This window comes from Amblyomma americanum, chromosome 5 (genome assembly GCF_052857255.1).
Source record: "Amblyomma americanum isolate KBUSLIRL-KWMA chromosome 5, ASM5285725v1, whole genome shotgun sequence".
Classification (NCBI taxonomy): domain Eukaryota; kingdom Metazoa; phylum Arthropoda; class Arachnida; order Ixodida; family Ixodidae; genus Amblyomma; species Amblyomma americanum.
In genome coordinates, this window is record NC_135501.1 from 150880750 (window position 1) to 150906895 (window position 26146).

The following is a 26146-nucleotide window of genomic DNA, read 5'->3' on the forward strand; positions in this document are numbered from 1 at the left end:
CTTTCAATCAAGCACAGGATTCGAGTCTCCTCTTGTCCAATATGTTTCATTATGTCTCCCAGACACAATGGCCGTGTAAAAGATGGTTGCTAGCGAGCGAAGAGCACAACAAAAAGACCGACCGAGCGCTGCACTTATGGACTAGGTCAGCTATGCGGCCGCACGGAACATCTCGCCGGGAGCCATGTTGGATTGCCTCGCACACCACCTATAGCCCGTGGAACTTCCGAATAAAGAAAAGATAGTGGCGGTTCCCGACTTCGCTGCGCGACGATGAAAGCCGTGGCCCGTGGCTGTCCTGAAGCCATCTCATTTCGTTAGTTACCAGTTACAACAAGTGATCAAATAGGTCGCCTTAGGCAACAATACAGCTCTGGCATCTTGTTTCCACATGAGCCGTTGCATCTCTTACGACCGCCTCAGGCATATTCAAGCAGACTTGCCTTATTTTATCTTTCAGGTCCTGGCGTGTGGTAGTTGGTGCCCTGTACACCTTGTCCTTAATGTAATCCCACAAAAAATAGTCCACAGGTGTCATATCAGGTGACCTGGCTGGCTAATTCACTGGACCTAGTCGTCCTATCCATTTCTGCAGAAACGCTGCGTCGAGGCAGGTCCGAGCCTTGGCGCTGCTGTGCGCAGGGGCGCCATCGTGCTGAAACCATACACCTGTGGCCCTGGCGAGCGGTAAATTCGAAAGGAAACCATCAACGGTTCCTTTGAGGATGTCATTGACGTAGGGCTCTGCTGTCCGAGTCTAATCGAAAAACACATGCCCGAGAAAACGACCGTCGAAAATTTCGCACCAAACACTGAACGACCATTGGTACTGGTGCCGCGTCTGTGAAACCCAGTGGGTATTTGATTCGCTCCAGTAGTGAGCATTGTGCAAGTTTACCTGTCCATTTCGCGAAGAACTCGCCTCGTCACTACATATCACTTTGCTCAAAAAATCCGGGTCGTCTTGCGTTTCTAACAGAATCCAATTAGCAAAATCTGTCCTGTTCTGGAAATCCCGTGGCACCAGAGCATGATGCAACTGTACATGGTACGGGTGCAGGCGGTTCTTCCGCAGTATCCGCCACACTGATATCCTCGCTCACGCTCCGGAGGCTTGCCTGGGGATCCAAAGCGAATATTGATACAATGTTCGTCTCAACATCCTCACTAAAAACGGGTGCTTTGTGTGGACGCAAAGCTTCCCGTCCTTCGCAGCGTATGGAAGGTACGCAGGATCTTTTTTGGACTTGACCGTCTGCCTGGGTGCCATTGTTGCATAAGGTCTGCAGCGCGCCTTCTGTTCCCATGAGATGCGCTCCTAGAGCCAGATTCATGTCTCCTTTCTCTTCGTTTGTAAACGACATGTCTTAAACGCTGGAAATCACTACTCCAAAGCTTCCATCTCGCTTGTGACAGGCATCACAAAAGAACACGACAAAGTTTGCCTGACCACTGTTTCCAGCATTCAAAATCCTCTTTAGGAAGCGACAACACCGCCCCAACAACTCCAGACGAAAAAGTATGCCTTGAATTTATCTTTTACTTCTCAGTGATCTTGGGACTATGGCGTTATCGCAAAAGCGCGGCGCGCTCGCTGCAATTTGCCCCGTCACGCGTGCCAACTGGCTGACGCGGACGAGAAACCATCGCCAACATGTCGGCCTGCCCCTGCTGCGGGGCTGTCGAGTCAAGGCTGCCGCTGATTTCGTTTGCTCAAACCACGCTTGAGAGCAGCATGATCATGGCGCGCGAATGTGTTAGTCACGTGGTTTTTTGTATTTCGCGGGCTTTCTTTGCAGCCGGGAAAAAAAGACAGGCGTGAGTGTATCCTTATCGTAAATGATGGAATGGGGGTTTCTGAAGGTGCTCTACAATTTTGCAAATACAATTTGTCGCCTAAAGTCAATATTTATTAAGTTTGATATTTAAAATAATCTATTAATTAATTGCGAAACAAAAATTGCCTGTGGTGCGCAAGATGGCTGTCACTGATATGCAACTGGTTTCACTCGGCTGTCTCTGACAATTCATTTTTTAACCCTTGGTTCTAGTTAGCTGGGACACCCGGTATATAAAGTGGAGAATGACGAATTGCCGATATATGAGCACTAACGCTAGCGCATCTTACCCTTAAGGCAAAGCTTAAGTGTCCCTCCAATTTTGTTTTTCTGTCTTGCTACTGATGCGTTGAGTATGCTTGGCAATGCGCCTGGGCCTTTTGTGACGGAAGGACGTACGGTCGGATGGATGGCTGGCTGGCTGGCTGGCTGGCTGGCTGGCTGGCTGGCTGGCTGGCTGGACGGACGGACGCACGGACGGACGGACGGACGGACGGACGGACGGACGGACGGACGGATGGATGGATGGATGGATGGATGGATGGATGGATGGATGGATGGATGGATGGATGGATGGATGGATGGACGGACGGACGGACGGACGGGTGGATAGAATCGACTCGGGACGCTATTCTGGCGTTTTCATTGTCCAACCGAATTCATTCGTGCACTAGAAAGGGACAACCTAAACGGCCGTCTACGCCGTAGCTTGAGTCTTTTCTACAGAGGCAAAGCTCGTCTAGGAATGCAGCACTTGATTATTGCATTAGGAAGAATGAAAATACGCGCGTGCTGCAGAGACGCGTGCGCACATATGTAGAAATCAAGTCTCCCGACATTTAACGAATCCAACCGAGTAAGAGAAAAACGAGGTTTTTAGAATACATTTTTTTAATTTTGCACCACTAAATGAGGACACTAATCGAAGTTATAACTGCGATACGCAGTAAGACATTCTTCTTACGAACAGAAGCTCATGTGGCAGCAAACGTGTGGCGATTAATGGTGATAAGGATTGCTTCAAATAATTTTGATAATAATAATAATTGGTTTTTTGGGGAAAGGAAATGGCGCAGTATCTGTCTCATATATCTTTGGACACCTGAACCGCGCCGTAAGGGAAGGGATAAAGGAGGGAGTGAAAGAAGAAAGGAAGAATACGTGCCGTAGTGGAGGGCTCCGGAATAATGTCGACCACCTGGGGATCTTTAACGTGCACTGACATCGCACAGCACACGGGCGCCTTAGCGTTTTTCCTCCGTCAAAGAGTTTTTGAACTTTATCCGGGCCATCTACAGCCGTACGTGAACGCTCTGCGAAAGCTGTCGGGCGCAGTATTTCGGTGAGAGAACTGTTTTTGCTAGCTGACCTCAGATGTAGATTGTCAGCTCCGCCGTCGGCGCAGCGGCGAGGCGCACGGCGCGCACACCAGCTGCGGTCTATGTGTCACTCTGCGCATGCGCACAGCTGGCAGATAGGTGGTGCCAGGGCTCAGTGCGCAGCCACGCTGACCTCGCGAAGTGGCTGGCATAGTGGAGCTATCACTACAAAATTGTGGCTCCAATTCACGCCGTGAATTTCGTTGGACAGCCAAGGTGTAAAATGACACCAAATAACCCATTGCGACGTCACTTGAAAATTCACACACGTGGCTCTACAAGCTGTTGTGGAGGTCGCCCAGGAGGCCTACCGCGCCACATTAAATGGAGGGCTGCCGACGAGGAGACAGCAGCGGAGCGGTGGCATCCGGCACTGGCCAAGATCCCGAGCGTTTCCTAACACGTGCTGGGGACACTTCGCCCTTTTCGGCATCACGCGCACCGTCAGCCGCGCGGGTCGCTACAGGGCTCCTCCCCTAGACGATCAGTCGGTATGTGTCAATACTCGTGCAGGCCGTCCGGTGTCCGAATACGAGGCTCAGGCGGCGACTCTGGCTGTGGCGTTGAGGCCGATCTTTGCAACGCCGTCGAGGGACGCGTAGTAGCAGCTATAGGAGGCGCAACGTGGTGCTAGGCGGCGGAATGGCTGCGGTGGCCTGCATGTGGCTGCTGGGACACGCGCACAGCCAGCCGTGTACTGACTGACTTGGACACGGCGGGAGGACGCACGAACGGCGGCCTTGCCAATGGCGCCAAGCAGGTCATGACGGGGGAAACGAGCGAGGTAGTGGCAATCGGAGGCGCCCTCAGCACCACAACAGAAACCAGGGAAACGCCCGCTGGCCTGGTGAGCCTAGGCAACTTCCTAGACGGCGGTTGGTGAAGCTGCAGCGGGGTTGGATCCTGAACCTGATGGGCACGAAAGGTTGCGTGCGGTGGTCCGCCATCGAACATGCGTTTGGCGGCTGCCGAGCCAGGTGTGCAAGGCGTGTTTGAAAACACCGCTGGGGAGCAAGAAGAACCCACGTCAGAGGCCTTGTTTGGCTGGAGGACGGGCGCTGGCACCGATTCAGGGTCCTTGTCAGGAAAAGTAGGGCGGGTGACAATCGCCGTGCTTGGCACTGCTGTCACCGGTTTGGCCTTCTCATCCTGCTGAGTGTGACTTTCACTGCACTTCGGACTTTTGCAGGGGCTGGGGTGTGGCGAGCCCCTATCGGAAAAACCAGCATGATTTATGCTGGCATTCATAATGGACATATTCGCGAAAGTACCGGGCATGCCGGGAAGAAGGATTTTCATACTGGAACGTGCTGGCAATGCCGGATATTTGTTGGAAGCTTACTGGGCATGTCGGACACGATGGTGGCCATGTGACAGCATTTGATGCTGGGAGCAGAAAATGTTGGGAGGTTAGGTGGGCACAGAACAAACGACACTGGGCATGCGGGAACCCATAGCGGTGGTGTGTCGTGTTAAATTCCGATTGGCAGGTAAGCCGGCACACACTGAGCCAGGGCAGCTAGCGATCGTGCAATTGGCAACGCCATCAAATCTGAAGATGCTGCGCGCGAGCTGGATATCTGCATAGCACGCAAGCATTGACCGCATACGAGGAATTGCGGCCTTTATACTACCACTTCGACGCTGACTTCTACACTCTCTCTACTTGCGGCTGTCGAAAAAATAATTTCGAACGACGGCTCATCTTTATAACGTACGGACTGCAGCTAAGAAACTGTGGAATGCACTAAACATCCCAATAGATGCACCGCAGACCCCTCCCCTCCCAAAAAAAGAGAGAGAGAAGACGGAGACAGCCGCAGGGCAAACGAAATAGTGGACAGAATTCGACCGCGTGAATGCGCGTTGCGGATCTATCAAGACACTGTTTCCTCAAGCATTAATTCTGAACCGCCATCCAAGCATAAAAATATCGTTCCATCGTTAGCTTTTCCGCGCGATATCAGTAGCTGCTGGCAATTCTGCGCCCTCCAAAGCGGTGGAATACCAGCAAAAGTTTGTGCAAACTTTTCCTGTGCCCGTCGTGAAGAGATACCAGTCGTTTCGCAAAACACCGAAACTGAAACTCAGCATCGCATTTTTGCCCGGCAGGGGGCTAGGCCAGCCAGAGGCCTTCGTCACCTCCGTATTTTCTCGTCTATTATAGCGTGCGCCGCGATTTGCCCAGGTGTAACGATGACGGGTTTTCAGTGTTTTGTGTAGTACCGTCCTGCATTGTAGTGTGACTCGTGCACGTATGTAACCACAGAAGAGTGTAGGTTCGCGTACCGCTGTAAACGCGCCGTACGTGTCAAACAGGGTCAGTGGCAGCCGACGAAGCTTCTTCCAATCAGTGTCCCTTTTGTTCTAGGTCGTCGCAAAGAAGTCGGTGCACAGTCTCAGTTTTGAAATCGCAGTGCATGACGTTGTTACTGTGCTTCTTATGTGATAGAATGTGCTCATTGTGTAGCAGGTCTTGTGCCGATGTCTGCGCCAATGGTTCGGTGCCGGTGACTTCGTCACGAACGGAGTTTTCAAGGTAAGAATGTTCTGTCTAGACTCGGACGCAGCTTTCTGTGAAGTTGCCTCTGAAGGAGTGACTATGCAGCGGAAGCTACGAGCTCTCACCGCCGGCTCACAAGATTACGTCGCTGGTTCGTGAGCGCGTGCGTGCAGCGCGCTTGTGAGAGCCGACGTTTCGCGCTCGTGTTTTCTGCTTCGCAGTCACAGAAAGCTGTCGCCGATTATAATATATGCTACGTGCCTGTTGCGAATCCGTTGAACGGAAAATTTTGTGCGCCTATTTAGCACAATGTAAAATTTCTCAGTTAGGGCAAAAGTAAGCGGCAACGAGAGTACTTGCAGGCCAGCTTTCAAATGCTGCGATTGTGCAACTCGGCGAGTTATTCGCTTGAAATCCTTATCATTAGCTGAAAAGATGCATTACCATTCGGAGCATGTCCATTCAGTTCGCCTGTGTGGTTCTTTTCACCAAAAGAATGCCATAAAATACAGGAACGGGCTTCTATTTACAGTCTTATAGTATGTGGAGAAGCTTCAGCACAAGTCTGTCTACCATTTGCTAATCACAGTTAAAAATTGAACACTCGTTTGTTAAGCTTTTTGTGTTTCTGCGTCTTTTTGCTCCTGTAAATTTTCATCATGGTTGGAATATAAAGCGTGTCATGTCTGTTGCATGCTACAATGCGTAATTAATGCCAGCTGAATCCTTTCACACATACTCGCATTTTGTATGTGCTGCCTTTATTATTCTGGGGTTTACTTGGTGCTTTAACAGGTTTTGGCCGTTGTCATAACAGAGGTACTTGTGTTGACAGACTGCAATTTTAGGGGAGCTGATTGCATTAAATATCCTAGTTTTCTCTTTTTCGCTATTCATAACTGACGGGAATCAATGTTGTGACACATTCTTTCATTTCTTATATCACTATGCTCTCTAATAACGAGTTTTCGCAGGTGGATGTCTGCATGTGGCTCGTCTGCATCCAATTTGGAGCCTACAGCACGGATCTTGCCTCTTCGTAAAAGTAAACTTTGTGAGTTGTATGGAATGAAAAGGAGCGCGTGAATTCCGACATAGTGTTATTTTATGGCTTGTTTCAGGACAGCATTTAAATAAGCTTTTGGATATCAGTACACATTGGATAATCATGCTGGTTTAAACGAATTGCATTTCAGCCATTACAGTATGTGAAAAATGTTGAACCCTTTCTAGGATTCGGGGATTCGCGTTCCTTTTGCTTCAAGTGCCGGCAAACGAATATGATACATCTACATAACATATTTTACATGCTCATTACTACCTAACAAGAAAACAAACCACTCAGAATGTTTTTCTTTTTTGGTAATGGTGTTCTGTGTGTATTTTCAAGCATCGGTATTTACTTAGTTATTTATATATTGATACTCAAAGGCCCCATTACAGGGTACTATTACATGAGGAGTGGACATGAAGTACGGCAATAAGGGTTACAGGTGTTCAGTTTGATGTGACCCTCACTGGTGGGAAAATAAATTTGGAAACATTGTTGACCTTTTCAGCCTTTTCCATCAGTAAACTGCCTCGAAGCAATCTTCAAATATATTACAAGTGTTCTTATAGGTAGATAAAACATAGGCACCGCATTTGAGTATTTTTAAAAAAACGAAGTCATTGATGCAAATGTGTTCACCATTCTTCTACAAAGCGTGGGGTCAAAACAGCTTTAAAATGATGTCATTGGGTTTCCAGAACCATTCTGAATGCACTTTTACCATTTGTATGCATATCAGGCCAAGCTGGTGTCAAGGGGACTGCTTCACTCTTTCCTGCGGCCTCTACAATCACCGCAGAAGCAATGGGAGTTTTTCTCCAGAAGTTACTCCGTCTGCTGTTGCTAGAGGCGTGAAGACCCGACCGCTTGCTCCCTGCCTGCATCTGCGGTGGTGGGTGGCATTCACCTGGTTCGCGCTGTCGGCCGCTGATTCATGGTGAGTGCAGCACCGAAATTAAAAAACAACAAAGAATGCTGAGCGTGCACGTCTTCAGTGCAGCCCACATGCGCACAGATTCATCACAAAATGTGCTCGGTGAAAATATTTAAAAGCAGGAATCACTTTCTCATTCCTCATCCAGAAGGAAGTACTCTGATGATTTTCTTGCATGTCTCATGGTCCATGATTAAATGATGCTTAATGCTAAGGGGAAGAGAAGGGAAACTCAGATAGTGAAAGTTTTGAGCTCACCTTATAAAAATGTACCATCGGGGGCAAAAGTGTCCGCTACGTGCGAGTGGTAAATCCTGTACCGCCATTATTGGCTGCTGGCTTGAGATGATACTTGTGAGTGTAGTCAGACTCACATACACTAACATTTGACTGTCAAATAAATATTGCGGGGCAATGTATATAATAATTAATTACACTGATATCACTTTTCACGTGTCCTGAATTATTTTGCCCCCCATATGCTTCCAAACTTCCTTAAACGAGAGACCTGTATCGATACCTCGAAGGAATACTAATGACTAATGTGTTAGCAAGTATCAGGAAAAATTGTAATATTGGTGTTATTGCTGCCGCCGAACTGCTAGATGTTTGAGGACATGAGTTTTCCCAATGAGCAGTTTTCGGGCTGAGCACAAGTTTGCTTGTAGGCATTCTTGTCTGCCTAACGTCACCAGAAAGCAACAGTACAAGTTGTGTGTGCTGGCACAGATAGTGATGCGTACTGAGTATTGCAATTTCAGAAATTATGTCCGATGAATTGTTTTAGCTATAATAAAGAGCACCCTATTTTGCTGTCGAGGTATACATTTAACTTGCAGCATACCCTGAAGAAGCTACGAATAAAATATTTCATTTAAACATTTTTATAAAAGAAGGGCTGAGATTATGGCCAGCCATGCGTGCGGTTGAATGTTCACTGCCCTCTATTTTTTTGAAATTCAGGAACTTATTAACATGCCAGCATCACAAACCTTAATTTCAGCTCCTTACATCTTAAGCTAAGCCAGCTAACATAAAACATTGCAGTGTGCTTTAATTTACCTACGTTAGGTTGAGAAGAATAAGCTTTTTGGGTGTATATTCTTTTCCTTAATGGTATGAGGGAAGTTCATGTTCTTGGGAGGTTTATGAAAAGCGATGAGGAGGCTGTACAAATGCAAGAGAATACACTGTGTCACACTGGCTGTCATTGCTTCTGAGATAAGTCTGTTCGCTAGTGAAGGCTGATTTATTCAAAGCGCAGTTCCGAACTTTGAATTGCTGGCAGTTATTTTCAACAACTAATTTTTGCATTGTCATCTGGGGGAATGGACAGTCGTGAGACACCGGCAAACTTCAAAATGCCTTTCCAAGAGGAGCAGATCTATGCCTCTTGGACGTTACGTGTGTGCAACGTGCTGTCATCGCACTGCGCTCCTGTGGCCAGTGTTGGGGGTTTTTCAGTGCCCATTCCATTCACGAATTATATGATGCACTTTGCTGGGGTGCAGCATCAATTCTTGCTAATGCCACTGTCGTGCAAAGCTAAAGAAGCTGTGCTTGAAATCTCAGGAGCTATATTAATGCTGCAGAATTCTTTACACTTTGAAAATTGCCATGCTAATGCTCCACATGGCGCATCATTCTGCACTCTGATGCAGACCTGCCAGAAGACGAACTACAAAGGCGAGTCTGAGAGTCTTGACTTTTTGTGAAATGTAAGGGGTAGAACGGTTGACATTTGTGCTTGAAGAATACATGCTATCATGCACAGTCGGACTGAAGGCAAGCATGCGCAAACATTAATTCGTTTCAGATTTCTCACATGGCAAAACAAAGGAAAGGGGTCTGATTCACAGTATTTGCATACAGTGCAAAGGATGAAACATAAGGGCCTGATGGTTACCAATGACGTAGACGAAACTGGGAGCGAACGCGCCTTCTCCTCCTGCATGAATGGCGGATGCAACGGTGGGGCAGTGGCGACCCCACCGTGATGTGGCAAGAGGCAGAAACAGACCCTTTTGCAAGGGCCGTAAGAAATAGAGCACACGTTCCCGTCGAGACCGGCCATGGTGAGACATGCATGCAGCTTGCACCTTATAAAAGGTTAAAGGCAGTCTGCAGGCTACCTGGCATAGTGAGAGTGGTCAGTGTGTTGAATGTTGTGATGAAAAGCAAAAAAAAAAGCTGCAGTTTTTGTATGGGCCAACCCAAAAGGAAAACCTCATGTGCTGGATGTACTTCAGCTTTTGTATATATTATTCTGAGCAGTGCTGGAAGATGTGGACAGAATGTTGATGCACACGCTGTTGAACAGGCAACTAAATTTTATTCATGAAGCATTTCTATATATTCAATGCAGATAAAACAGTCAACAATCAGTCCTGTCACGTTCCATCATTACCCTCATCTTCCCTCTTCCAAAAATGCCTTTTCTGCTAGTAGTGATAGGGAGGTGCTACATATGCATGTGTCTTTATAATCAAGCATTGTTTTACGGTCAGTAATTTTCTGTGCTTTTTCATCTCGGTTTCAGTCAACTGTCACTGTATTGCATATAATCTTTGATTATAAAGACACATGCATGAGCAGTGCATTGCTATCGCTTCTAGTGAAACAAAGGGTATTTCTGGAAGGGGAAAGATGAGAATAATGATGGAGCATGTGACGGGACTGATTGTTGGCTCTTTTTCCTGCACTGTGCATATTGTAATGCTTAATGAATAAAATTCTGTTAATTCAGCACAATGTGTGTAGTGCTTCTCATCCTTCTGTCTGTCTCTTCGAGCGCTGTTTGGGAAAATGCTGAACCAACCGCCCCAAAATCATCTTGTATGTGGTATAGTGTCTATAGTTTTTTTATTTGCTTTCAATGCTTCTTATTCTTATGATGATGTTCTCATCTCATTTTTTTACTGCACACAGGAAGAATATCACTGCCTGCTTGTTGCACAGCTGTGCCGTGTCATGGGGTCTGACTGCTTTACCTGCGCATCCAGGTGTGGCCTCACTAATACCATAACTTTGTTTCATTTCAGCCAGTAAAACTTTCTCGTGTCATTCAAAGAGCACTTAAAGTTTTTAATGACACTTTGGGTTGTTGGTGCAGTTGGAGGAGAAAAGACCTGTGGTGCATGATCATTTATGTATTCTTGTGTTAGTAGAGCAGCTGCCTTTCCTTATCTCTTCACTATGATGTATTCACAGAAAAGTATGCTGAAGACTTCATACATCATTCTGTAGGAAAGGTGCTGCCTATAACACAACTGATAAATGTGCTCACATAAGTATCATGATGTATGTAGTGGATTGGATGAGATATCTGGGTACACAACACAAAAATAGCAATTTCAGCAGACACCGGTTGATGAGACGTCAGTGCATGTTTTTTGTGCAGCTGACATGTGACAAGACTGAATAACTTTGTGATTGTGTATTTTAGTTTTTAAACTTGAAATTGGGTCATTCCAAGCCATCTGACCCAGATTTTGTTCGAGCATCTTCGATTTCCTTTAAAAAATGCATATAGTTTATTCTATTACTATAAGAATCATTATCCCAGCTTGTTTTTGCCAAAAAAAATTGTGCTGTGGCCCCATCTTAAAGGGGCACTAAAGGGAAGTACTAAGTCAGGCTAGACTGGTAAGGTAGGATCACATGAAAGCACTTATGTCATTTTAACCAGAAAACAACACTTATACGTGTAAGAAAAGCAAGAAACACGTGGTAACGCCCATTGTAGATTTGAGCCGAGATAGCGAGTGGCGTACTCGTGAGCTTTCTGGAGGAACGCTATATCGCCATATGGGGCCATTACTGTCGAAATGCGAAGAAGGCAGCATGGCGAGCATAGCCAACAGTGCGAAGGGTCTCGTTAAAAGAGCACAACAGCGATAACTGAAAGAAAGGTTAGCAGCAAACATCAGCGCTGCAGCTTTCGCTGGGCATTCTGTGCACTCTGGCTGTGTGTAGCCATTGTACACAGCAAGATCAACTGCAAAGCTCAGAATTGCATTCATGGTGCGTATGCTTGCTATGCAGCTGGTGAAGCAGCTTCTTTCTCAATTCAACCATCGAATCAGCTACTTTGGGCTGGCAGCGGGCATTATGAAATTGCAGTGTTTTTTTATTTTAGTATGCACTCGCACAGACGTGCACTCATGCACATAATAAACATGTGAAGCACTATGCAGGTGCACAGTGGAAAGGAAAATGTGCCAAAGATATCTGAAGTACAACATGCATGCACTATCACTTTTCATTTGGCTGAATAAAGAACGCATGACTATCAATTTTTTTAGACTAGACATTATGCTTTCACTTACAAAAATTTGAGATTAATTTGTTTCATATTTCTTTATTTTTAAACTGAAAAAGGTGGAAAGCTATCCGTTTTCGAAATTATTTACCAAATTTTATGGTCTCACAGAAGTTGTATGAATGGCAAAAGAGCCTGTAAAACGTTTCAGCGATGAAAAAACCTAAGCCGTGCCAGAAAAAATTCTAAATTGGAGAAAAGTCGCTTTCTGTGGCATATTCAGCTGTCAGTTGCATAGTGATGTGGTCCTCGTAAGCATAAGAAAGGTATTAAGCTGCACAATAACATTCAGTCGCATTTATTTTCACAAGTTTATTTCGAGTAATTTTTGTTCTAAAAAAGCATCATTTTGCAAGTTCAGCATCAATGCCCTGCTGTGGTATTGCTCCCTGCCTGCTCCTCAGTACAGCGCATGCTGGAGCCAGCTGCAAGTGTAGGTTTAAGCAGTGCTGCAGATGGTGTGCTGGGCGTGAATGCTTTCAGCTTCTGGAGTACAGAGGTCTACTCAAGGGCACGGTTACAAAAAATAAAAATAAATGGCCACATAGCAGAAGCATCAAGTCAACCCTCGTGGTAACTGGAGATGCGGACCAAAGACCACTGCAGCCACGCTCCTCATTGCGCAGATGCAAGAAGCGCTATGAAATGATGGCTGTCTTCTGCTTCCTTGAAGTCATTCAAGAAAAACAAATTGAACTCACTAACTGGTTTAAAAGAGCACCTTGGAAAGAACAGTAGTGTTTCATAACATCGTCTTCATGTGCAGGCTCTTTCACACTTAAGGGAAAGCCGGGAGTGGATGGCTGCCATGCTTTGCAAAGCACAGCTGCCGACAGCTGGGGAGAATTGATGGCAAAGGTACATGAACAATAAATATGCACCCATTCTAGTCGGCTCTTGGCAGCAGCGGTTCTCAAAGCGTGGTGGTGTCGCACTCCCAGTTTCTCTCTACGTGTGAACAGCCAGTGGTACTTCAACTGTGCATGCTAGAATTACATCGCAATCAGTGACCCAATTGTTTCAAGTGTTGAAACATGGATGAACACGCCACGAGGCCTTTCAACCCACAAACATAGGAACATCCATTTGGAGCACCTTGCAGCACTGCTTAGATATGGTTTGCAACCGGCTCTAGTGAGCACTGCAGTAAAGAGCAGGCACAGAGCAACGTTGAAGTTTGGCATCGGTGCTCAGCTTTCAACACTGTTTTCTCGCATAATACAAAAATTACTTCAATCACTCTCCAGAATAAATTGCATTCAATGGTAATGTGCAGCTTACTACCTTTCATATTTTTACTAGTATCATCTCACAATAAATTCACAGCTGAATATGGCACAAAAAGCTGCTTTACTGAAATTAAGAAATTTTTTTCTGACTCTGCTTACGGTTTCTAATCGCTGAAACATTTTTTTGGCTTCTTTGTCTGCCAGGCAACTTAGAAAGTAGTTGTAATGATTACTCTGAGAACATAAAATTACATGAAACATCGCAGTTTTTTACCTTTTTTGAGTTTATTATTTGTTTATTGTTACACGAGTTTCGAAACTTGAGACGGCGGCTTTGGCATGGAAATTTTTTTCGTAAAAAACAAGCTGGCATAAGATTTGCCTTAGTAATGTAATAAACTGTGATGGTTTTGAGGAATTCGAAGATGGTTGAACGCTTAAGTCTGAAAATTGGCAAGCAATGACATAAATGTACATCTCCACCTTAAGTAATCACAACCTTAACTAAAATGCAAGGGGAGTGACAATTAAAAACATTTAAATTGACTTTTAATAAGTATATGGGTGGAGGAGGGTGCTGAAGAAAACACTAGCTCGACATATTTTGCCACCACTTTTTTGGGGGCTAAGAGAAATTTTGTGTACTATTTTTTGTAGCGCCACATACTTGGTCTAGCTATGTGTTCAGCCTCTTTCACATTGTCGGGAACTTTCTACCACTCCTTCAGCTCTGTTTTTGCCACTGCCTGCAAAGGCGGTAAGGGAAGCCTGCTTTTTGAAGGCTCTCGACTTGTATGTTACTCAGCTCTGTCTGAAGTTGTTAGGTGCTGATGACAGCAGAATTACAGGAGGAAGGTCCTTTACCCGTACAGCAGGTTAAGGATGCGGAAAATAAATACGCGCAACTTCTGTCGCTATTCTAGGCGTATCAGTGTAACACATTGCATTCAAGTGACTAGTTTGTATCTAGACACCTGAGACACTCGTCTTGTGGAATTTCCAAAGTGGTGCATAGTGAATGTGAAAAAATTATGAGATTTCCAAGCCTGTGGTTGTGCAAGATTGACGTTTTGATTTTTGGTCGAGTGTAACAACTTTCGTGAAATTTTTATATAGTTGGGTAAAATTCAAAAACAAAGCGGCAGATTCCCCTCAAATGATTGCACCCAGACAATGGCAAGGACTTACTCTCAAAATGTGGTTAATCCCCTTAGTCCTGCTAGGGTGGTGTCGTAGGGGGAGCCAGACGAATGCAAATTAACCATGGCATAAGAAAAATCGTTCGACGTCATCGGCTGGAGGGCCTCCTTTGAATCGTATCTGCTGCTTCTTGATATGTATCCGACTACACCAACATTCACAAAAGAGCTAGCAATTGCCTTATGTTGATGTCCAGATTTTAACAATGGTGAGATATGTAAATGATCTTTTTACTGGTTTTATGGTTTGTTAAATTAAATGATGCCAACTTCGCTTGATTGTTCCTGAAGTCTTTCAGTATTTATTGACGTTCACTGTGCTTTGGAAGCGCCGCAAGGAAAATGCCTGAAATGTTTAGATGCAACACAGTTCTTTAAAGATGTAGTAAAGAGGATTCTGAGCTCGTATTTTTGCCATGAAAACTCTGTCTACATGCTCCGAGCATTCTTGAAAACTTTGAATTATTGTCTTGTGCAGCCGATTTCTCTGTTAAATTGGATTAGATGTCCTAGCTCCCATCATTTTTTTTTAACTGACCTCTGAGAGCAGGAGTCAAGTAGTGCGGGTAGTGCCGTGAGCCAGTCATGTGGCAGATCTTGCTTTTGCTTTGCTTTCAGGTTTCTACGAATAGTTCTAGTTGCAGGCAGCATAGCTGCCAATTAGGCCCACACAAATAAAAATCTCCGTGGACTGTTTGTTTTCACAAATCATTCCACGTATTACTACATATCACACCGCCGATGGCAAGTGGCAAGCTGCCATGTGACTGACTGTAAGGCTCTCCTCAAATTGGTTGACTCCTACTCTTGGTCAATTGAAGAAACAAAAAAGATTGGAAACGGGACGTTTCATCCGATGTAATATGGAAATCGGCTCCACAGGACAATTCAGTTTCTAAGAAAGCTTGCACCGTGTAGATCGAGTTCCCATCATAAAAAGGTGAGCTCAGAAATATTGAAAGAAGTCATGGCGATTTATTTTTTGCAGTCTTATGTAGTTAAACTACCGTGTCGTAAGCTCATACCCTCTAAAGGCAGAGCTGAGTAAAATACAAGTCGAGACAGAAAACAGTATTCTTCCTTTTGCCCCTTTTGCGAGCAGTAGTAGAAACAGTGTAAAAGCAGTTTTACAGTGTGACCAACAGTGTGAGAAAAACTGAACAGAGAACTGGATCAAAGTGCATACTACAACCATAATTACGCAAATTCTCTCATAACTTGAATCATCGCCATCAGCCTGACTATGCCCACTGCAGGGTAAAGGCCTCTCACATATATCTCCTTTGCCAGCTGTGGCCATGGTATCCCAGAAAACTTCTTATTCTCATCTGCCCACCTAACTTTCTGGCATCCCCTGCTATGCTTGCCTTCCCTTGGAATCCACTTCATTAACATTAAGGAACAGCAGTTATCTTGATTTCACATTACAAGCCCTGCCCAAGCCCATTTCTTCCTCTTGATTTCGGTATCATGTCAATAACCCGCATTTGTTCCCTCACCGTTCTGCCTGCTTCAGGTCTCTTAAATGTACACCCATCGTTTTTCTTTCCATAGCTCACTGCATTGTCCTAAACTTAAGCTGAACACTTTTCGTTACCCTCCATGTTTGTGCCCCTTAGGAGAGTATTGGCAAGATTCTAGAATACATGGTGGCAAAATATGTCAAGTTGATGTTTTCTGCTCCCTACAACATTTCAGAATTGTGCTTTTTAGTAGAAATCACTGTGCCAAAAAACAGGCTGTGGAAAAAACACGCACGCAAGCCAAAAGGCCACAACTGGACATGTGTTCACTGACATTACAAGTCAGATATGCAGATTCCTTTATCATAAAAGTAAACAGAGACAAAGCTGACGCAGTCATCCCCACCTCTGCTTATATGAAACATTGTCGACACTTCCCACGTTACTGGTCCAGATGGAAGATTAAAATCTTAGCGCTATGGAACAAAGGCTTAAGCTGTTTTTTTTACTTTCATTCTTTTCCCTCTGCTGTCCACACGTGGCACAATGTGGTAACAGGTGTGAGCTTGCCGGCTTCATCATAAAGAGACCGAAAATGCTGAAGGCCAAAGCTAGAGGCAGTCTGACAGTGGCAAGGCCTCATGGGCACTGACTTCAAACATGAGACTACCATACCCCTCTTTACCTCCTTTGAATATGCTGCCACGAAGCTCAAAACAAGTTTGCTTTTTGTTTGACCTTGGGTGATACACCCAGCAAATGTGTTTTGGTGTCACCTGCATACATGCACCCTTTGTCAAAAATTTTGAGTCCAAGAAGTTTGCTTCTCAGCCATGGTGTGTGTCTTGTTACCTATCACCAGTTTCTGGACCTCATGAAGGTAAGAGGAGCTCTCATCACACCACTGTAATCTAAGGCTTCCCAGGTTGTTACAAAGGCCTCGTTATGCAGCTTGGAAGCGACTCTTTAGGGTGTAATTTTTGACAAAGGCCATACATCAAGGAACTACAGAATGCCTTCATGTGGTGCTTCAGCACTGAAATCTAATCCCCAGCCTTGCTCATTGATAACCTGCAGCATTGCAACTATGGCTCTAGGCTAGCTGGCAGAACTTACAAACACGAAGTAAGTGTCTGTACCTAAACACCTGCAAGGCGAAGCCTTTAAAACTGTGCTTAATGTTTTCGTCTACACAAGCAAGGGAAATATCACTCGCGATAGGAACCACTCTTGAACACATGCAAGCTCTTTTTCTTTTTCTTCGTGCAAAAGCTCGTCTGTCCACAACTGTGGTATTTTTGTTGATGCAGTCTCCAAGGTTTTGAAATTTAACCTTGATTCATTGTTTGTAAGGGAACAGAAGGGCCTTTATGTGTGGAAGAAAGAAGTTTGGGCAAGCTCAGGTGTGGCTCCTATCCTGAGTAATATTTTCTTTGTGTGTGTGGACTAAAACATTTAGCACAGTTTGCAAGGCCTTGCCTTACAAGTGTTTAGTTACAACTACTTCATGTTTGTAAGGCCTTCAAAAAGGAAAGCATGGGATTGGAGTTCAATGTTAAAGTGCCAGACGAAGAGACTGCAGTTCCTTGATGCTCTTATGGACGAGAAAGCATGGCATGTTTGGTAGGCTTACTACCCAAGGACAAAAGTGCCTATCCTGAGTTTCTTGTTGACATATTCAAAGTTGGTGAAGAGTGATGTCTTGTACTTGAAGTCAATGCTCAGTAGATTTTGCCACCATCATATGGTATTGCCATTCAGTCTAAAATATTAGCAATAGCCAGCTATTCACAAGATTTGGTTGTATATGTGTGTGCAGGTTTGATACAAGGCCAAGTGAAGACACCAGCTCAGGATAGGCCAGCAGGGCACAAGGTTGCTGTCATACTACCTTAATAAGCTATCTCATGGCCTTGGCAATGTGAGTCTGAGGTAAAAGTAGGTGTGGTTTCTCACACCAAGGAAGATTGCATACCGCTTCAGTTTTGTGTCAGGGACAAGACAGGCTACCTGCCATTGTTGTTGCCATAGGTGCTAATGTTGTGTGGTCAGTATTATATCAGTCAGACGCCATGGTGTCAGCGGGCAGCAGGAAGAAAATTTTTTATCTTGTTACGCTGGCATGCTCACAGGCTCACAGTGCGCTGTCAGCGCACTGTGCCTCCTGTGAATGGCGCAGTTGAAAGGATGAAAGAAACATTTTGTTCCATAGGACTAAGATTTTTATTCTTTCATATTCCTTCACTGGGATCAGTTAATGTGGGAACTGTCAGAAGCCTTTCATATCCGAAGAAATGGAGGTGATTGCATCAGCGGTCTCTTCATTCACTATTATAAGGAATCTGCATTTTTGGCTCGGCAGTGACGGCGAACGTGTGTTCTGTTGCGACCTTTTTGGATTGCGCGCCTTCCCGCACTGCATATCTTGAGGCTGTAAATAAGTTTCTGTTGTGTATTAAACTGCGAGTCAGGACTGGGTTTACGTTCTCTCGGTGTTAATGCTTTTTGCGCTGTTTTACATTGGTATGAATTCTTACCAACTATTCCATTTCGCCGTCTTAACTGGTGTATACCTTTGCTCAAGCTAAGAAGCTAATGGTTGAATGCATTTTATAGTGTGTAAGTAGAATACTTACATGGTAATTAAAGCAGAAATAAATGATTTCCTGATCAGATTTTTTATATTCTATGTACAGTACCAGAGCTACGCTTAGACTTCAGTATGTGCTGCAGCCAAAAGATTCTTAAAGGTAACCACGTATTTTCAGTTTGCTTTCCTGTTTATTGTTTGAATATTTACCTCTTCGCAGGGAAATTTTTTTTTGTGGCAAGTGTTCTATTTGAAAACTGACTTGAAATCATATTTTTGTATTTTGATCAAGTAGGAATGGTTGGATGAAAAGGGTATCCATATTTCTGTGCTAGGTACAAATAGTTATGAGTAGCGGCCTGCTTGCCTTTGGCTATGCTTATTTTGTTTATTAATCTTTCCTGTGTTTAATGTAATATTAAAAAGTATCCCAGCTGCTCCTGTGGAGGGAATTTAGGGGTAGCATAAACAAATCAATAAATAAATGTTTGTAGGGCAACGGAGCGGATTCGAAGAGAAGGCAAGTGTAGCAGGGGACGGCCGAAAGTTAGGTGAGCAGATGAAATTAAGAAGCTTGCAGGCATACGGTGGGTGCAGCTGGCAAAGGACAGGGTTAATTGGAGAGACATGGGGAGGCCTTTGCCCAGCAGTGGGTGTAGTCAGGCTGATGATGATGATGGCCTGTATTGATAAATTCCTGCGTTCTAATTTGAAAGAACCTACTTTCACTGAAAAGAGGTTTTGAAGCCAGTGTCTAATAAAATGCAGGTACCACTACCAGTGGTCGTTTTCACAAGCAAAGTGGTGCGCTCTTGGCTGTTATTGTGGGCATATGCTTGAAAGTACGCTGCACCACTATTCAATTCAAAACAGTGATCACAGAGTTTTTTGGTCTTGATGTCACAAATGGAAACTGAGTAGTGGGAAAAAATCTCATTTTTAAATTCAGTTGTCTGTGAAATAAACGCGATTAGCATAGACAGAAAGCGCCACAAAGTCCGTGACTCAGTTTTTGCATGGAACAAAAATTAGATGGAGTTCTCAGTGCGTCCTTAATTAGTACATGCCCATCTTAACTGCGGAGGCTGTATGAGGGAATGACTTCTTGGTGTAGTTTATTGAATTGCAGCCAGGATTCATAACGGGGCAAGAATACTTTTGTACTGCTGCCATTCCTGTATGTGATCATCCTCATTTCTTTTTACAGACTTGGGCAAGACATCGATGACCCTTCCACATCATGCTGTCCCAGGAGTGTTGCTGTGCATGAGTGCACAAGTATTGTTGAGCAGCTCTATGTAAGCCAGCGGCTGTGCTGTACAAGCTCTGCAGACAAATAAACCTGTGATGGTAGCAGGTTGTATTTCTCTGTTTGCAAACAGGCCAAGCAGACAGCCATATTTTTCCTTTCACATCACCATAATTTATGCTGTGCAGGTTGCAGTGCATCAGTTTATCGTTTATCATGCAGTGAATGTGCTCCTTAATCTTAGTTTAATGCATCATTTAGAGTTTTGACAGCGTCTCATTATAATTATATCCAGTATCTGTAATATTTTACTGAGTCCTATTCCACATGCTGTTTCATCAAATTTCTGACGTCGAGCATGCCGAGCCACAGTATAAAGCAGTAGTACCATGTGTATGCCAGTCATGCTGCTACCCAGCCTGCTCGTTATGGCCATCACTCAATATTTTGTTTATGCCTGGCATAATAGCTGCACCTGAGCAATGCACGGCATTATACATTGTACTATGCCAGGCACTCAGAAATGACTGCCATAATACCTGGCACCTACCAGTACCTGGTACTATGCTGGCCACCCAACAGTGCCTGACATGTTACCCGGCACACACGAGCACCCGCCACTATGCTGGGCAGTCAACAGTGCATTACCGGGCACCCACCAGTACCCAGCACTATGCTGGGCACCCACCATGATACCCAACACCCAGCAATATGGTGGGCACCCACTACCCACCAGTATGGTGGGCACCCGCCACTGCCCGTCACAATAATCCGCCATCATGTCGGGTGCCGGGTTCCAGCATGCCCAGTAGAGTATTTCTCCGATAAGGGCAGGCTTGGGTTTTGCCGAGAGCTCGTTAGAATCAGCCGGCCGCGGCTCCGACATCGCTGCAGAGGCCTGATGAGCTTTTGGCTGTTCTGGCGAGGCAGACGGAGATGCCGAAAACCGCGACACGCATGCTGCAGCAGAGCGCGCCTTGTCAGGAGGTGGTAGCGACAATGTCAGTGAAGGGTGGCGCGTTCAGCTGGTGTTGACCCTACCTCGTGTGTCGTGATGAGGGACGGCCTGGCCGGAGACGGGCAGGGTAATGACAAAGGCTGCGATAGCGATGCTGCGGCTGGGCCAGCTGTTCGCGGCGGCGAAAGCGGGTCTGCAGAATCGTAGAGCGGCAGCGGGCAGTAGGAGACGCCGAAGTCTGCCAGTATGGCAGCGCAAGCGATTCGGTACAGCAGATCGGATGGGAGGATATCTCAGAGGACCGCTTGCTTGAACGGCTGGATGGCGCTGCCGTTCAGGCACAGCGCAGCCTCGAACTGAGCGAACCACCCGCCGACGCCTTGAGGCAGGAACGCCGGAAGCGGCGGGTTGAAGGCTGGTTTCTGCCCGCCCGCCATACAGGAACGCATCTGCGGGAGAAGCTGCGGCTCGACGGGTCACCACAGGGTGGAGGTCGCCCACGAGGGCAGCCGCGGCCACATTTATTGGAGGCGAGGAGACAGCAGCGGAGCGGCGGCGCCAGCGTCCAGCCCTGGCCAAGGGTTTGTTGCATCAAATACGATAGCACATACACGGTGGGGACGGTGTCAAAGGTTGTTGTTGCTGTTGTGAGCCTATCAAAAGATGGCACATACCCACACCGGGGGATCGGCCAAGAATCGGGTGGCTATTCACCTGAACGCAGTACTGGGGACACTTCGTCCTTCTCGGTATCATGCGCACCAGCAGCCACGAAGGTTGCTACAGAGTGAAACCAGAGACAGGTCAAATGTACTTCACAAAGACATTCACGGCTGCTTTATGATAGGCATGATATCGAATTAGCCCCCTTGAAGATCGCCAACTTATCAGCGCGAATGCCGCGATCCGCTTGGTTGATGTAATCAACGGCATACGTGGAACACATAGGTTACGAAACTGTAATCTTTACCGGGAAACGCGCGGTGAGAAAGAACGGGCTTCGCAGTGTTTGCAGGTGCCGTTATCATCCATTATGCGGCTTGTACTTCACACGAGGGCTTCGAATGACGTGATCCCCTTTCGAAGCAGCTGCAAACCTAATATTTAGCGAACGCGTCGCATGGTGTTCGCATTGTTTACACGCCCCTTATCATCTATCCTCTGGTTTTGATGCTTGCTTTGTGGCTTTTCTTATTGAAAACGAGTACTGAGCTGTATGATGTAGGCTTGATTTCAAAGGAGATATGCTGTTTAGTGCAGCCGGCTTGGCGTGATTGGAGTTGATACGCGGCGGCACAAGCTTCCTTCTCTGTGTAGATTGCGACGCCTGCCGCGTGGTGGCGTTTTTTTCTTACGATAACGACACGAAAATCTCCCTGGATAATAGAGGTAAACAGTTTCTCTTTGAAAAGGGAATTTAGCCGGCGTTTAAAAATCGCTGGCATGCTGCTCAGCGCGGGGATGGGAATTGTGAGACAAAGGCGGAAGGAGAGCCGTGCGGAAAAAGTAAATTAAAACAAATAAAAAGGTGAGAGGATAAAAAGCAGCCATTAAATGCGTACTTAGGTGCCTCGGCGCGTATGGATGTTGCATATGGAATGATGAAGTACATAGTCCGACAAATGGGCTAACACAGTTGGCTGCGTGAAGAATGTATGAGGATGACATGCAAGGTGAAATTACAGCTTGACAAGTTGTCCAATGTCCTTTAAATAAGCAAATGAAAAGTTCTCTGCATATCTGTGCTGCCTGGCGCAGGCTGAGGAGCCTCGAACACTGTCCATTGGTAGAGGCACTGGGGAGAGCTTGATTTCAATGTTCATAGTGCGCACACTCGTCAGCATACGCATGGCTGTCAAGGAGAGCAGGTTCCAGACTTTTGTTCGAGCCACAGGTGCCACAGAGCGGACTGTTCATTTGACCGAAACGTTATCGGAAGCCGTTTATAAATGCTGCGTTCAGGCGAAGTCGATACTAAAGCGCTTCCAGATGGCGAGGATTTTTGGATGCGATTCTTGATCTGAGGTGTGGGTCGACTGAGCACAGAAATTGCGAGTGATGTGCTGGCAAGCTCCAGAGCCGGTAGGTTTCTTCAGAAGCAAATCTTTTATCCAGTTGAGATGCATCAGATTTCGTTAAGAAGGTTCGAATGTATCGCCGATGTTGGTGGCCTTTAAGGGCCGCTTCATGTGTTTTTTTCAGTGGCCAGAATGCCACAATGTGCTGGTATGCACTGAAATGCTATGCAGTGCATGGCGTGTGACAATTGCCAAACGATGTAGATACCCGACGTCAAGGGATATAGGCTGATGATTGGCGTTCTTCAGCAGGTAGGACAGGATCTGCAGGGGTGCTTTAGAGGCGGTAAACAACCCATCGGTCGGGGGTTTGGCGCAGGATATAGGAAACAGTTTCTGTAATGCCGTGAAGCTAAGCTGTCGTAGACGAAGTCTTCCCCTGCGGCCGGTAAGAAAAGGCATGGGTTGTTGAAGGCACATAAACCATGTAAAGAGGTTTCTTGAGTAGTTGAACCCTTCGGTGAAGATGTGGCTGTGCTGCGTAAAGGCATTGCCAAGATGGACTATGACGCGATTCTAAACTGCTGCTCAGAATACATCAAGATCGTTCCTGCCACTCCTGCAGGCACTAAGCCATGTGGACGCGTCTGGTTGAAGGATTACTCCGGTCAGACCCGCCCTTCCTCTTGAGAACCTAGAAAGCATAATTATAAGCAGCGAGAAGGAATCGCTCCTTGTCAGTTACTATTGAGGACAAAAGTTTCTGAGACGTGAGTTCAATTAATTATGTTTATTGTACCTCCACCTCGCTACACCAAGTCGCCTGAAATGGTATGAAGGCATTACAGGCCTAAATGCTCCATCCTCTTCACAATATCAGGCGACTGGGTAGCGAGGTTGATCTGCAACAAACATTTTCCCCAGAAATTGCGTTCCGCAAACTTTTGCTCCCAGGAGTACTTTCGCACAACCTGCTTTGGCGACCAAAAAACAGATTCGGCTTTGACTGGTGACCTGCCTTTCGTAAAAAAAATGAAATGCCTCTGAATATGCGCAGAATGAAATGGTTTCTCTTTGCTCAATTTTATCTGGGCCTCTTTACACGATGACATTCGTTTTGTCTTTTGCGTGCGCGTGCGCGCACGGTTTCCGTTGCGGAAAAGGGTGCAGCAAGCCAATTTAATTTACCTGCACCCGTTCGGTCTTTCGTGTGCTTTGCTCGGGTTATGTTGCGCCTTTCCGCACAGCGTTAAAGCAATGGCGCATCATGTACCATCGAAAGGCGTATTATGGAATCTATTTTATTTCTATCCTACCTATTTATCCTATTTATTCTATCCTACCTATTTATTTCACTACCTAAGCCGGGGTACAAAACAGGAGAGCACTGCAGCCTGTTGCAATGGAAACGTCGGACACCATTTGCGTTTAAATATCAGCAACTTTTTTTTTCAAGTCATAGTTGTATAACACCAGTACACATCCCCAACACACTCTACCTTCGTACACACCACAACGCGTTTACTGCGTGCCTCTCTAGCACGCATGAACCAACGACGCTTTGTGGCGTATGGTAGGCTCGTATTACACTCTGGTGTTTTATGGCGTGAGTATACTCAGACTTTTCTTTGCGGCACACTTCGTAATCAATAAAAAAAACGAAAACCCTTCATGGCGTACTCGTTGCGTGCCCGCATCGCGCACAGAGCGGCTGGGTTCGAGCAGCAATGACAACGATTTTTTTTCGAACAGTCATTTTCGTGCGGAAGTGCTCAGGTGACAGGTCCTGTACACGCCACTAAGACAACAAATTCTCTCGCATTTGAAGACATTTTATTACCTGTCGTTAGCGGGTAAAAGCGTTAAAAACGCAGCATAGTGCAAGACCTCGTGCCACTAAACTCCATCACATTACCGAGGTGCAATGACATGCTGCTTATCCACAGACATAATCAGTAGTCAGTTTAAAATGCAACACCTGAAAATGATCAAGGCTACGACATAAAAGTGCGTTACACATAAAACACTGTTATGCCATACCCCAAGTAAGCAACAGTTATGAAATGCAGTACTGATGTAAAACTTGATTACTTCAATTGTATGCAGTCCAATTGCTCCCGCGTATTTCACTACAAAGGTGTCATTGTCTTCGGATGAACCAGAATGTGCAAAGTGGCGCGCACAGCGTGTTTGAGGCAAGTTGAAAGCCTCCTCGTCTGTTGAGCGTTCCATCTGTTTGAAATTACGCGCACTTGCTTTTTGGTGGCCTGATAGGTGCATGCAGCCACGGCTCACATTCACATGCGGGATGAAAAATACCAGGGCCGCATTCCGTATCACGCCACAGGCGATCGTATTACTTGATGCCGTACTGCTTGGCTGCCTCGATGCAGTCACCGAAAGCACACAGCCTGATCCTATCCAGCGGAGAAATGCCGAACTTGATCGTATCACCAATTATGTTGTCTCCTCGATGTAACCGGGAGTAAAGATAGGGAGCGGCTTGCCGCAGGTTTGACGCTAAGCTCATTCTGTGAAGGTGAATGATGCATGCGATTGGGCAGGCCAGCGCGAGCTTGCTTGTGAAGGCTTCCGCGGAAGACTTTTTGGCCACTATTCCCACGCACAGGTGTGTGAGCTTCGAAGCCACGGGAACGTTATTGAGGAAGGTGAATTCTATGGGATCGAAGAAACTCTGCAGCACGAGTGTGCGAAGCTGCATCCAGAAGTCGGCGATGGGTGACATGTCCTGGTGGCAGCCGGCCAGCCACATGCCCATGTTCCGGAGTCGAAGTTCCTGGACCGAGCCACAGCCGACCAAGAAGTCCAGCGTGCGGGTATGATCAAGTTCGTACAGTGTCAGACGCGTCAGGTGCCGAAGAAGACGGAGGGAAGCAAGCGAGGTGTCGTCGCAGGTGCTCTGGCGTTCACAGATGTCGCACTCCACCTTGGCTCCTGGTTGGTTAAGGGTAGAACGGATGTCCAGCTCTCGCAGCTTGAAAGGCGCTTGACTGAGCAATTGCAGGCCTGTTGGATTGCAAAGCGCGCAAGTAACTAGAGCCAGGGACCGGAGGTTGTCGAGGCCTCCAGTGGCGATCACGGAACAGCAGTTGAAGTCCTCGGTGAAATGAAACCTCGTGAGGTTCAGCTCTGTCAAGGCAACGCATGATCTGATGAAGTTGCATAGGGCAGCCTGGTTCTGCACGTTATCGTGCCTAAACATGTACCCTGTGTCGAGCAGCGAGATGAGCGTAAGGGCCTTCAGATGGCGGCATGTCCTACCGCGCGCTGCCTTAATAAGGCGAGAAATCGTTTCCTTCCCGAGTTCTGCAATGAAGACCGTCAGCTGCTTGTGGCTCTTGATGCCGGTGGTCGAATCCAGTTCGGCGAGAGTGATGCAGTTGAAGCTAGGTC

General features: G+C 46.1%; 1 long non-coding RNA gene across 5 annotated transcripts; it reads left to right on the forward strand.

The window, feature by feature from the left end:
* The first annotated feature begins 5370 nt into the window (after positions 1-5370).
* On the forward strand, positions 5371-19859 carry LOC144132817 (uncharacterized). 5 transcript variants are annotated; one of them, XR_013314939.1, is made up of 6 exons: positions 5371-5756; positions 6695-6774; positions 7511-7708; positions 10634-10707; positions 17737-17838; positions 19715-19859. It is a non-coding gene; the product is annotated as an uncharacterized LOC144132817 (long non-coding RNA). The 5 variants fall into 5 exon arrangements; XR_013314942.1 differs by lacking the exon at positions 17737-17838 and adding an exon at positions 18614-18667; XR_013314940.1 differs by lacking the exon at positions 17737-17838.
* Positions 19860-26146: the final 6287 nt, after the last annotated feature.